The sequence below is a fragment of the Jaculus jaculus genome, chromosome 4 (genome assembly GCF_020740685.1).
Source record: "Jaculus jaculus isolate mJacJac1 chromosome 4, mJacJac1.mat.Y.cur, whole genome shotgun sequence".
In the NCBI taxonomy this organism is placed as follows: domain Eukaryota; kingdom Metazoa; phylum Chordata; class Mammalia; order Rodentia; family Dipodidae; genus Jaculus; species Jaculus jaculus.
In genome coordinates, this window is record NC_059105.1 from 137,922,020 (window position 1) to 137,935,783 (window position 13,764).

Consider the following 13,764-nt stretch of genomic DNA (forward strand, 5'->3'; position numbering starts at 1 on the left):
AATTTTTACTCTTAAAAATAAATGTCAGCTTCCATTAAGAATCTCTGGACATATTTCACTGTAGCTCTTGAATAAAAGCAAACACTACTTACATGTATCTACTTGGTCATGTGTGCATGAGTGCATGTGTGTGTGTGTGTAAATATTTCTGGTTGTTCTTACCAAAATTTAGAACCTATCCAAAATTTATTTTACATTTTCCTTGGTAATTCCCCAAATTAAGGAAAAATTAACACTTTTATCAGTATGTTATCTACATGCTTTGTCATTATTGTATGATGCTGATGTGAGGTATTTGTAGAAATCATATTAACCAGGTGGAATTATTTTGGGCTAGGCTCTTTGGATGGTAATAATGCTTCTGAAATGCTTATAGAGATGGTGAATAACTAAACCACTACATAGAAATTGTAAAGCTCACTGTACTTACTTGTCTTTGGAAAACTGCCAAAGCAATGGGCAAGTAAATACAAATTTTTGCCCAGGGCATCCGTGAATGACAGACTAAAGTGCACATGAGTGTGTGAAAACAGGTGGTCTAGGATGTGTGGTGTTAGTTAAGCATCTGGACTCTGATGTGTGATTGCATCATATTTTCTACATGCAGTACAGAGCAATGTTAATCATGAACATTGGCTGGCATTGTTTAGAATCCTTTGTTTTCTGGATGTTTAAAGGTATTAGAATACATCCAGAGCCAGGCTTTTAATTCAGCAGGAAAACTGAATTGCATCCATAATCTTGATCTTATAGGGCTGATAGCATGATGGGATGCATATATGTTAACATAGCTGCTCAACATAGTATCATTTTATTCTTGAGAGTGTGCATACGCTTAAAGGATGGGAAGTTTTCTGTCTTCATTGCTTAGTTTGACTGCTAATAAATGATACTAAATAACTGCTAAATACACACATAATACATTTTCTTCATTTTCACATTTACAATTCAGTTGAGGGAGGCAGACTTACAGAATGTCTTTCTATGTTATATTTCATATATATTGAAAATTAATTGTTACTTTTCTTCTACATTAGCACAGAACTCTTAGTATATATTAGCAAAAATTAAATGTAAGTTTGAGATAAATGAAAATAAAAATAAATGGTAATTTAATTTTTAAAATGAGTTGAATTAAAAACAACAGAAATGTGTATTTTTACTTGCTCAATTCACAGGACAAATTATTTTCACCATATTATGTTTCTATAATTACCAGCACTAACCAAGGTTTATAATCATGGTACAGAATGAGTCTTAAGAATAATGATGTTTAATATGCACATGTCCATGAATAAATTGGTATAATTTTCCTGAAGCAGGAACCATTCTTATTATAATCTTGATAGAGACACAAATATGATATGATCTCCTTATATGTCAAAGCTAAAATTATCCAATTTATCAAAGAAGGGAATAAAACTGTAGACTTCAAATGCCAAGTTTTTAGTTTTGGAGGGTAAAGTAATGGAGAGGCTTGGCAAAGAGGAAGGCATTGCTTAGTGAGTACAGACTTGCTGTTTGGAGGAATGTGCACTGATCTATAACACAGTAGGGTAAGTATAATTCATATTGAAAACTAACTATAAGAAGGGATTTTAGATGCTGCTATAACAAAAATAAATATTGATTCAATCAATGTGCTCTTTATCTTGATCTGTCCTTTCATAATGGTCCATGCACAGAAACTGCACCCTGAACACGAAGACAATTATTATCTGTCAACAAAATTGAAAGAAAAAGCCCAAGTCATTCTAGTATAGACCTTCTTTTGGGAAACACTGCTATATGTGAAATTACATTATCAAATCCCAACTTTCATCTAGTATTTATAATAAATTCTCTTCTTACATTAATAAACTTTGCAGAAATACATTTGGTTATCTTCTTTCTTTCTCAGTGTTCTATTGAATGAATTGGAGATTACAATTTTAAAAAGAACACTCATTTTGTAATAGTATAGCCACTAATTGTTGGGTTAGTGCCCCTGCTATTAGGAATTAGAGGGAAAATATCACTACCTTAACTGTTATACTCACTGTTGTGTTACTTGATAAATCCAACTGAAGTGAAAAATAATTTCTTCTTTATGAGGAATTTTAAATTTATTGTCTCAAAATAACAAAGAAAAAGAGAGCTAAAGACAGTTTGGTTGTCTAGCATCTATAAAATGTTCAATCCTTGGTACCACAAAAAGCAAAGATAAATGAATTGCCAGAAATATGATGTAAAAGAAAATAAGGTGGTTGGAAAGATAAAGCACTGGGTATTTCTTGCTGTGTTATGTAATTATACTATCACTGAAGCTAATGACAGTGGAAGGCAGTATCTCTAGGGTGTGGCTGATGTTGAAAATGTTGAATATTATGATTTGATTTTCCAGTTCTACAACAACATTGATAAGCACACATAATCAGGATTTGAAAGATATTACTAATAATGTGTACTATGAGAACTACAGAAGCAGAAAGCAACCAGCTGAGACTAACAATGGAGTTGATAATGACAAGAATACAGGGTAGCTTACTAACAGCTCTCTTGAACCCATCAAAGAAGAGAGCATATAGCTGATATGAAGAAGATGGAGACAAGTGAAAAGATTTTGAAAAAATGTCAAATATAAAGTTCAAAAACTGAAGGATGGGCTAAGTGACTTACATCTTTAATCCTAACACTCAGGAGGCAGAGATAAGAGAACAACTGAGTTTTGAGGCCAGTGTAGGACTACAGGGTGAAGTCAAGGTCAGCCTGGAGTAGTGAGACTCTATCTAAAAAAATAATAAAATAAAATCAAGATAAAAAATAAAAGCCAAACTACTCTGAAGCTGAGTTCCAATAAAGCCATGAGCAAAAGCACAGAGATTCAGAGTATAAGTGTCTTCAGTTAAAGGGGAAGACAGCACTGGAAAGCTCAAAAAGATATGTTAGGATAGCAGATCATGAATTAAGGGAAGGTTTCTTTTTGCTGTTTGTTTGTTTGTTTACACTGTTGTGACCACCAGTTAAGTATCTGTAGCCAAAACGCTAGCCTGGGCATCATTATTTTTTGGAGTTGGATCTGTTTGACCAATTTTTACCAATCTTATCTATAATTATGGATTTAACAGCCTGGCAATTATTATTTTGTTGTTGTTCATGGCAGAGTGTAGTATCCTTCAATTGTCTGAGGTGTTGTATACTTGGAAGTTAACAACTCTGAGAACTTTTCTACTCTTTATTATTTTAAATTAAAACATATCTTAGTTTAATGCAAAAGACACTTTTACTGTTGCACAATAATTTTCTAGTGGTTTGATTGCAAACAAAATGAAAGGAGATTGGAAGGTTTCATGAAGATAAATTATAATAAAATGATGCAAAATATGCTTGCCTTTTATAATTACAATACATAGGTCTCAATTAGGGCAACCTATACAATAATGTAATTTAGTTTAACACAATTGATCCTATTTTTTTAAATTTTTTTGTTTATTTATTTATTTGATAGTGACAGACACAGAGAGAAAGGCAGATGTATATAGAGAGAATGGGTATGCCAGGGCCTCCAGCCACTGCAAATGAATTCCAGATGCTTGCGCCCCTTTTTGCATCTTGCTAATGTGGGTCCTGGGGAATCAAGCCTTGAACTGGGGTCCTTAGGCTTCACAGGCAAGCACTTAACAGCTAAGCCATCTCTCCAGCCCTGATCCTATTTTTTTTTTTCCCTTTGGTTTTTCAAGGTAGGGTCACACTCTAGCCCAGGCTGACCTGCAATTCACTATGTAGTCTCAGGGTGGCCTCGAACTCATAGTAATCCTCCTACCTCTGCCTCCTGAATACTGGGGTTACAGGCATGTACCACCACGCCCGGCTGATCCTATTTTTGATACTTACCCCTTACATTGTTTACAAATATATATGGAAAAAAAGACAAGAAACTAAAGTCCTATTGTGCTGGTACTTAGAGCTTTTTTTTTTAATAACAATGTTTTTTGTTTGTTTTGGATTAATATATATCCTTGATAGCCAGAATTTTCTTATTGCTCCATTGTGTAATAACATTTAATTTAGATATTTACCATATATTGGCCCTTTTAAAATAAAATATTTCATATGGTATGTTTCAGGGAAAAATGCATTTGTAGATAGTATCTAGAGAAATTTTGAAGCTTATGACCAGCCTATTTTTACCTATATTCAGTTTCAGTGTTTTGCTAGAAATGGGAATCATGGCCCCTTGAAGAGAAAAACAAAAGCCAGCATTCTGCATTTAGCTGTATCTATACATTGCATTTTTGTATTTCTCATTTATCTTTTTAAAGATTTACATAACAAATAATGTTGTGACATAAAAAGAAAATAATTCAAATAGTGTATAAAGACAAATGCTGAGAATTTGCTAAGAGAAGGAAAATATAGAAATAAAATCTCTTTCTTACATTAAAAGTTGTTGATATATATATATATATATATATATATGTATCTATGTATATATATATATATATATATATATGTATCAAATTTTCCCCCAAGCTATATTAAGCTTCTCAGATATAATCAAGTAGAAGGAATGCATTTAGATTTGTCAAAATGTGAGGGTATCTTAGGGGAGAGAGAGAGAAAAAAAGAGGGAGAGAAAGAGAAAGATACAGTCTAATTAGGTATGAAATTAGAGTAAGAAAGGTAAGGAAAACATAGAAAAAACTATTTTTTACTTTTAAAATAATTAATGGGAAATTTAATATATGAACATATTTCAAAATGGTCATATTCCCATCTGGCTATCCTCTTATGTCTCCACTTCTATACACCCAATCGCATAAACACCCTTGTCAGTGGGGAATCCATAGTCATTGTGGGGTCATGGTTGTACCAGTGAGATCACCTGGGGAGGTATTACACATGAGGAGGTGGATTAAGTATGGATGCTACTCTCATGACTAGCCACAGAACCTTCTCCAGGGAGATGGCAGTAGACACAGAGGAGATTTAAAACTCACTGAAGCAGAAAGTAGGAGGCTTCTGAAAGCTCAACACTAAAGTAGGCTTCTAACAAAGCCTTTAAGGCTCAATGAACAGTGTGAAAGAGGGGGAGGAAAGAATATAATAGTCACAGCATAGAAAAATGGTACTGTGAAAATTGTCCTCCCAATAGGAACTGACTAGTGCAACCATGATCACAGTGAAAAGCAAAAGACTACAGCTGGTAAGGTCATAGATCATAGAGGGAGGCTTGCACTGTTCTCTAGCTACATGGAGAGGTAGTCCCATCACAATGTCTTCCAACTATATGTGTTTATCCTCTTTCATCAATGATGCTTTCACTGTTGGTTAGAGAACCTGATTTGTATAGATGGCAGCAAATGCTGGGTGAACTAGCAGAATAGTATGAAGAGAAAGCCAAGATTCTAGTATGAGATGAGCCAACTATACCACATCTGTCTGGACCAAGAAAGTTACAGACTAGGATAAAAACTTAAGGCATCATGGGATTAGCTTAAGAGAGCAGGCTGCCAAAACCTATATCATCAACAATAAAATTCAAACATATCTACCTCCTACTGTTTCTTGCAAAGAGCTGATGATGTATCATTGAATCTAGTACTCATGAATTTATTTTTACCTAATATAAATGATTTCTATGACTCCTCCACATTAACATAATTATATTTATAGCCTTGTCCCTGAGCCTTGTATATGGAGAAGAAAAACAACCTGAGCTAAATGTATGCTTAATGTAGGTTAAAAAAAAAAACACAAGATTTTAGATTTTTTAAAGACACAGAACAATCAGATGGATGACAATAATATTGTAAGAAATTGAAAATGTAAGACAATTTGAAACATACATATTTCCCATACAGCACCATTGTTTATAATATGAATTAATCATTTAAAATAAAATATCTTAATATATTCTCTCAGAATTTATCATGTGTTTTTAAACATTTATGGGATAATTCCTAAAACATAAGCTTTATTACAGATGAGAGCGTTAATTCAGTTATAAATAAAATCTCTAAGAAATATTAAATCACAGTGCCTGCTGTCTTGGAATGCTTCTACATGTTTACTGTGTGAAGTTAAGAATCTAAATTTCACTAATGGTGTAATCTTCTTGATAATTCATTCTTCACTTAATAGCACATAATTGTTTGACTAAAATTTCATTTCTCCTCAGAAAAGAAAGGACATTGTGAAGTGGTATATTCAATTCAAACTCAAAATTTCACATCAAAGTTAAAGAAATCTGAAAATAGCATCGGCCTCTTTTGTACTTGTGCTGTATTCCAGGTATTTATTAAAAATATATGTAATACTACAAATTATAGAGTGCCAAAATAACACAAGATTGAAATCAGAATTGGAATAGAAAGACCTATTCCAGATTTTGCATTCCAAAAGTCTCTAATGGCATTTATATGACAATCACAATTGAAGTATGAAGATTGAGTCCCCAGAAAATAATATATAAAAGAGCATTTGGTGTATATAGACAAGACACACACAATGGTCATCAATAAGTCTACAAATGTGAGGAGCTCTGAAGTCTCTAATTTTCTGAAAATTGATATAAAAATATGAACTACATTTTCTAATATGTTGTAAATAGTTCACAACCAATGGCTCCATGATATTGCAGAGTAAGGTAAACTGAAAATAAAAGAATGAAAACTACCTTTGACTACTATGAAACATTTGAACGGTTTTAGTCCTTTAAAATAAATATATCCCAAATTTTATATTATTTTGATATAAAGTTTTAATTTTACATCCAGAAAAATATCACTGGTTGGAAGTTGAAAATGCCCCTCCTCTCTCCTGGTGGTTACTCTCCAGGTGTGCTTGCGTGCCCACTACCATGACAGTTCATTAGCCACTAAGGACACTTTCACAGTCTTTCTCTGTGTTTCTTTCTACAGTTAATGCTTATTTGGATTGGCTTCTAATAGAAATGAATATCTTGGTGTCTGAATTTAAAAAAAAAAAAGATATCATCAATCTGGCCAAAACTTACTACTCATAATGTAATCTAACTCATTTGTGGTTTTGTCCTTTATTCCTCAAGGTGAGTGAGCATTCCTTTCCTGTGTGTCTGCCACTCTTACCAGTTGCTCAGGCAATGCATGGACATAATAGACTAACTTAATTTACATTTAGCCATTATTGCAAAGAAGTAATTCTTTTAAATTGTCTCTAATAGCCTGAAAAATTTAATTCAACATTGCAAAGTTTCTAGCTAGGACTAAGATAATATCCACATGAGACAAGGTTTCTGGTATACCTAATTGTGACTGTTGTACTAACAAATCATTGATTCTAAAAGCCATGATTGGAGAAGTATGTCCTTACTGACAGCATAATTCATATGACAAACAGTTTTGATCTGTCACATTTCAGATAGCTCTTAATTGTGTGTTATTCTTGCATGAAAGTACATAATCATAAAAATAATTCTTATTCTACATCAGTAGAGTTTTGTGTCTCAAATTCTCTGTTTACAATATTGGGCTGGGGAGATGGCACAGGAGTTAAAGGTACTTGCTGGCAAAGTGTGCTAATCCATGTTTGATTTCCTAGAACCCAGGTAAATCCAAACACACACACATACACACACACACACACACACACACACACACACACGCACACAGCTTTAAAAAGTGATGCAATTGACCTATGTCAATACTTAGTGCAAACAAAATCTTTCCATCCCATACAACACATCAATAGAAGTAAAAAAGTAACAACTTAGGTACCATTTTTTTTTGTCCACACAGTTTTATGCCCTGATCTAAGATCTATAAACACTATCTCACCTGTTTGCTTTTAATTTCTCTCTATTAATTATGTTAGGATGCTAGGTTCTGAAGAACTTGTTAAGCAAAATTGACTATGCAATTTCACAGCTTGCTACATCACTTTTGAGCATGAAAGGAGTGCTCTCATTCTGATCTGGAAATAACAGCTGATAACACCTTTTTTTGTCAAAACAATCTTTAATTTTATGAACTTAAAAAGATTTCATTTATTTGAGAAAGAGAGAGAAAGGGAGAGATAGATAGAAGATAGATAGATAGTTGGATAGATAGATAGATAGATAGATAGATAGATAGATAGATAGATAGATAGATAGATAGATAGATAGAAAGAAAGAAAGAAAGAAAGAAAGAAAGAAAGAAAGACAGAAAGAAGGAAAAAGAGAGAGGTAGAAAGGACAGATGTATCAGGGCCTCCAGCCACTATATATGCTTCCTGTTTCTTCCTAAGTTTCATGGGCGTAGCCCCCCTTGGTCACATTGTATCAGATGTCTTACTAAGTCAATGTTCCTCCTGGGCCCACTAGCCAATCAAATCCCTCCATACACACCTGAGACTGGTATGAGGTTCATTCTAATTTGATTTCTGATTCATAAAAATGAGGAAGGCTTTCTCCAATGTGAGAAATTTTACCAGGTTCATCTCCCGGTTCCCAGATGGGAAGGGCAAACATTTCTTCTAGTGTGGGAGCTTTGCTACTTTGCTATCCCTCTTATCTTAGCTCTCTCTAAAACTAATTTTGTAATTTACCCTTCTCCTAGTCTGAATTTTCAATTTTTTTTTTCTAGTGTGCACAGTAAACAACACTTGGGAAGTGATGGGTGGGAGTTCTAATTCCACACAACACTATCCTGCAGCAACACGGGGACGATTAAAGATATGGAATTTTCCAGAATTAAAATATGCTTCTGTATTTGATATTTAGTAACTTTAGATGAGGAACAATTATGGAAGGGTAAAGAATCATCAGAAGATTATAATTTAAATTTTTGCTTATTAAGATCAGGATGCTTTTGATAGTATAACAATATGGGTAAAATTTAAAAAGTTGTTTAGGATGAATCAGTAAAAACAAAATTTGAGTGATGGTATAGATATAGCTCAGATCATTTTGAAAGAGAAAAGGACAATTTTGCCTAGAAACATGTACATAAAGGAATAAAATGGAAGAAACCTGTAAAGGTAGAAAAGTAACCCAGAGCAAGCAAAAAGAGAAAAGCAGGAAGAGGGATGAGGGAGGATGAAAGAGCACAGGTTACAGGTAAGGGTTGTGAGCAGGAAGGGAGAGAATACTAGGGGTGAAGAGACAGGAATTGGGGAATTAAAAAAAAAAAGTTTTCAAAAATGCCAGAATGGGGCTGGGGAGGTGGTTTAGCAACTAAGACACTTGCCTACAAAGCCAAAGGACCCAGGATGGATTCCCCAGGACCCAAGTAGGCCAGGTGCACAAGGTGGTGCATGTATCCAGAGATCATTTACAGCAGCTGAAGGCTCTTGCACACCCATTCTCCCTCCCTCTCTCTTTCTCTGTCTCTCTCATAACATGAATTTTTTAAAATTTTGTCTATTATAATTTATTTACTTGAGAGTTACAAAGAAAGAGAGAAAGAGGCAGATAGAAAGAGAGAATGTGCACACCAGGGCCTGCAGTGCAAATGAACTCCAGACGCCTATGCTCCTTTGTGCATCTGGCTAACATGGGTCCTGGGGAAACAAGCCGTGAACCCAGGTCCTTAGGCTTCACAGACAATCGCTTAACCACTAAGCCATCTCTCCATCCCAACATAACATGAATTTTTTAAAAGGTTAAGATGTATGATACCTAATCTTGTCATAACAATAAGCAAGGTATTGATGAGAAATAAGAAATGCAATTAATTCAATAGATAAATTCACATGGACAACATAAGTTCACAAACAAATAAGTATTTAAAATCATAGCTATTTTATTTTCATTGAAACAAAATGAAAAAAAAAAAACATTGCTACACAAAGTTAATTATGTGTTGTGTTCTGATCTCATAGCAGGTAAAAGAGAGAAATGCCAATTTGGAATAAAACTATTGTGATACTTAAGGTGTTGTCAACTTGATCTGTCTAGTAAACCACAGGTTGCTTCTAGGAAGGTTCAACTAAAGGAAGAAGCCTTTCCCCCAGAGTGAGCCCTTCTCCCAGAATGCCCCCCCCCCCCCCCCCGGCTCAGAAGGGGACTTGATATAAGGAAGCTCTGGGTAAAAAGAGTTCCTTCCTTCCTTCCTCCCTTCCTCTTGGCTGCCGGAGCTGCTTGCTACCTTCCAGTGTGGATTGAAGACCAATGCAGACTGAAGACCAGCATCAACTGAAGACCCATGTGGATCGAAACCCAGCAGCTCCTCAGGAAGCTTCCCTGCACCACCTGCAGTGCCAGGTTGGGACTGCTGAGGCTTCTGGACAGGATGACTGGGCAGCTACCAGGATCGGTGATTCTTGGGCCTGTAAATGCTATTGGACTACTGTAAGCTTATCCAATAAATCCCCTTTTTAAATAATTCATTCTAGCAGTTCTGTTCCTCTAGAGAACCCTGACTAATACAACTATGGAAGCACTGTGGTTATAGGGGAAGCAATCTCATATGATCTATATATTTAGTCATCCCCGGATCCCAATGCTAAAATTCTAACTCCTGTGAAATGACATTAGGAAGTCAACCCTTGTTGGAGGTAACTAGGACATTATAAGGAAAGTGAAAGAGAAAATCAAGTCAGAATTGATCTCAACAGAGATCAAGCACAGTGAGGTGCCACATGGAGGCTGAAGCGCTGAGCTAGGTAGGGGTTTAAGTTTATAAGGAGGATCCTGAAGAAAACGCACTGGTCCAGGTTTATCTTGAAGGAAGTAGAGTTGTGAGACTTTTTAACTTTTAGTAATAGATATTTTTGTTGGGCACAGAAAGATGTCAAGTCCCGTGTAAAGAAATATTATTGGCCATTAAAAAGGCTAATATAGATCACAATATTATTGGCTGTGCATTGGTAACATTTACTTCTCCACAGTAGCTGTAGTCTATCAATGAAATTTTAGTAACATGGGTGTGGTTTTTGTGAATCTCAACTTTTGATTTTTTTATTTACCAAGCTTTATTTTGTAGTTTGTGTACAAAGTAGGCTATTATCTCATGTGGTTCTTATGAACAGGCAAGGCGGATGCTCTTTAGGAGCCATTAGGAAAGAAACTTTTAGATCATGTCAAATTTATTAGCCCTTATAATTTGGTTATTATCCATATATGAAATATTTGTATGTGACATGACATTTATGGGTGCCATGAATACTATAGTTAAGGTTGACAAATAATCCTAATAACTTATGTGATAGGTAAAGAAGAAGGAATTGTTAACTTGGAAGGGACATTAATTGTAATTGTTGGATATATAAAGATTTGGGGGGGGGGTTGGAGAGATTGCCTAGTGGTTAAGCACTTGCCTAGGAAGCCTAATGATCTGGCTTCAAGGCTCAATTCCCCAGTACTCACATAAAAACCAGATGCACAAGGGGGTACATGCACCTGGAGTTCATTGCTATGGCTGGAGGCCCTGGTGTACCCATTCTTTCCCTCTCTCTCCCCCTCTCTCTCCCTCCCTCTCTCTCTCTCTGTCTCTCTCTCTCTCTCTCCACCTCTCTCTCTCTCTCTCCCTCCCTCCCTCCCTCCCTCTTTCTCTCTGTCTGTGGCTATCCAATGAAAATAAACAACAACAAACAACAACAGAAAAGATTGGTTTAGGTAAGGTAGGAAGCAGAAGAGATTAGTATTGAAGCAACATTTGAAATATCATAAACTATATTAAACTTTAAAATGGTAGAGATTAAGAACTAATTTTGAAATTATGTTTAAAGTTTTATTTCTTTTTTTTTTGTAAATCTTTAATATTGAAGGCTCAAGGTCTTTATTTTGTCTAAAGATCAAAAAGTCTTAATTTTAGAACTAATGGAATTATTTTAGGCTGAAATGCTAAAAGTTTTATTAGTCTTGATAATTTGTTATTATCAGTTACTTATTTTATAAACACAATGAAATTATGTTTTACATAATTATATTTCTTATATAATATAATGAAATACACTTTATATAATTAGGCCCAGTTTTATCTATCAGAATAAGCTTATACAAACAAGTAAAAGTCTTACCCAATAGGAAAACATAAGAGTAGAACACATAAGAAACAGATTTTTTATGTTAAAAAATGGTTTTATCAGACAGAGAACATATAAGCTTATAATTTGGACATAAGTAAGTCATCTCAATCTGAAATAGCATTTTATAACCCATTTAGTGCTATAAGGGGCAAAGAAAATTGAACCTATATTTTAATGACCTCCAAAACTAATGTTTGACTTTTAAAAGAAAAAGAGAGAGGTACCCCATGTTTTTGGAAGATTGGTGATATTTTTGAATCTGAATTTTTTAAGCTGAAGTGGAATAGTGAAAAAAGGTGAGAAAGGGTCCCTACTTCTGTTGACTTTTAGGCCTTGGATAACAATCAAAAGGGGCCCAGATAGATGGAGTTACTCTGCTATAGGAATCTTTAAGGTCAATTGTTGAAACTGTAGAGGTCTAGACAGTTTTTAAAATCAATTTACATGTCACATTTAGAGTTTTAATAAAAAGACACATCTAGTTAAAATATCTTGATCATGTTAACCTTGATATTGTCACAGGAACTAAGACTTACAGAACTGGTACTAGAGACAAAGTGGACAATTAGTCTATTTTTACATTAACATAAGTCTCAAGCCTGAAGTAAGGGTTAATTAGTAAAAAGATACCCATAGCTGTGTTATGGAGTTAAGAAGAAATAAAAGATAATTTTAGTAAAGGTGAGAAACTGTAATACAAATTATGGCTTTGAGATAGTACAAAAACTACAGTGTCAATACAAAAGACTATGTTGTATGAGACATAACCAACATAATAGTTTATTACAGTACAAGGCATAACTTTGGGCCAGGACCTTTAAATTTTATTTTATTGTATGATGAGGTATGACACTATAAATAAATTTACTACCTTATGATAGAGAATTAAGTTTAAACTATGTAAACAATTAAGTTGAGAGAAATACAGAGAAATGCAGGCAGAATATCTTATCAGTTTTGAAAATATTATTTTGTCAACAAATCTAAACCAATTGATTTAATTTAGAAATTGTCAGGAAAAGACAAGACAGAATAAAGTATTGGCATTTGTATTTGATAACATATTTGGTTAGTTTAGATACCTATTCAGGTACCAATTACCCAACAAAGGTTGGAAACAGGGCCATAGAGTTTGAAATCATTATTTTAGATGAAGACTATTATTTGAGGGTAGGGCTGTACCCTGACATAGAGAATATGTCTTAAGAGTGACTTTACTTATGAGCAATGACCTTCAGGTACCTTCAATGAGACAGTTACTTAATTATGTGGTGGTTCATGAAAGAGCAGAATTTAGTCAGTGATGAACTAAAATATGTGAGCTCTAATAAAACCTTGGAAATTTTTGTTTTTAAAGAGAAAACACTGTTGGATAACAAATGTTTTAGTTTAAGTAAAATAGGAGTTATTTTTAAAACTTTAATGTTTTTAGTATGAGATCATCATCTTGGGAAATTAAATAGTAGCAAGTCAACCTTTACCTTAAGGCTCAGTTTTCCCAAGAATTAGAACATTATGTGTCAGTTAAAAGTTCCTGGAAACCATCAGAGACTATGGGAAGAAGCTGTAATCAGGAGTATCTAGGTTTTCTGATGGCTTGTCATGTTTTACCTTTGCCTGAAGATCATCTTTTGTCTTTTAATCTTACTGTTTACGTCTTTACACCTTTTTGTACTCGTATTGACCACTTAAACATCTTTCTTAATAATGTTCTGTGTGTCTATTATTAAAAATATTTCTTATATCATGCTTTAATAACCACATTTTATCTTTTTATAAAAATTTAATCATTTT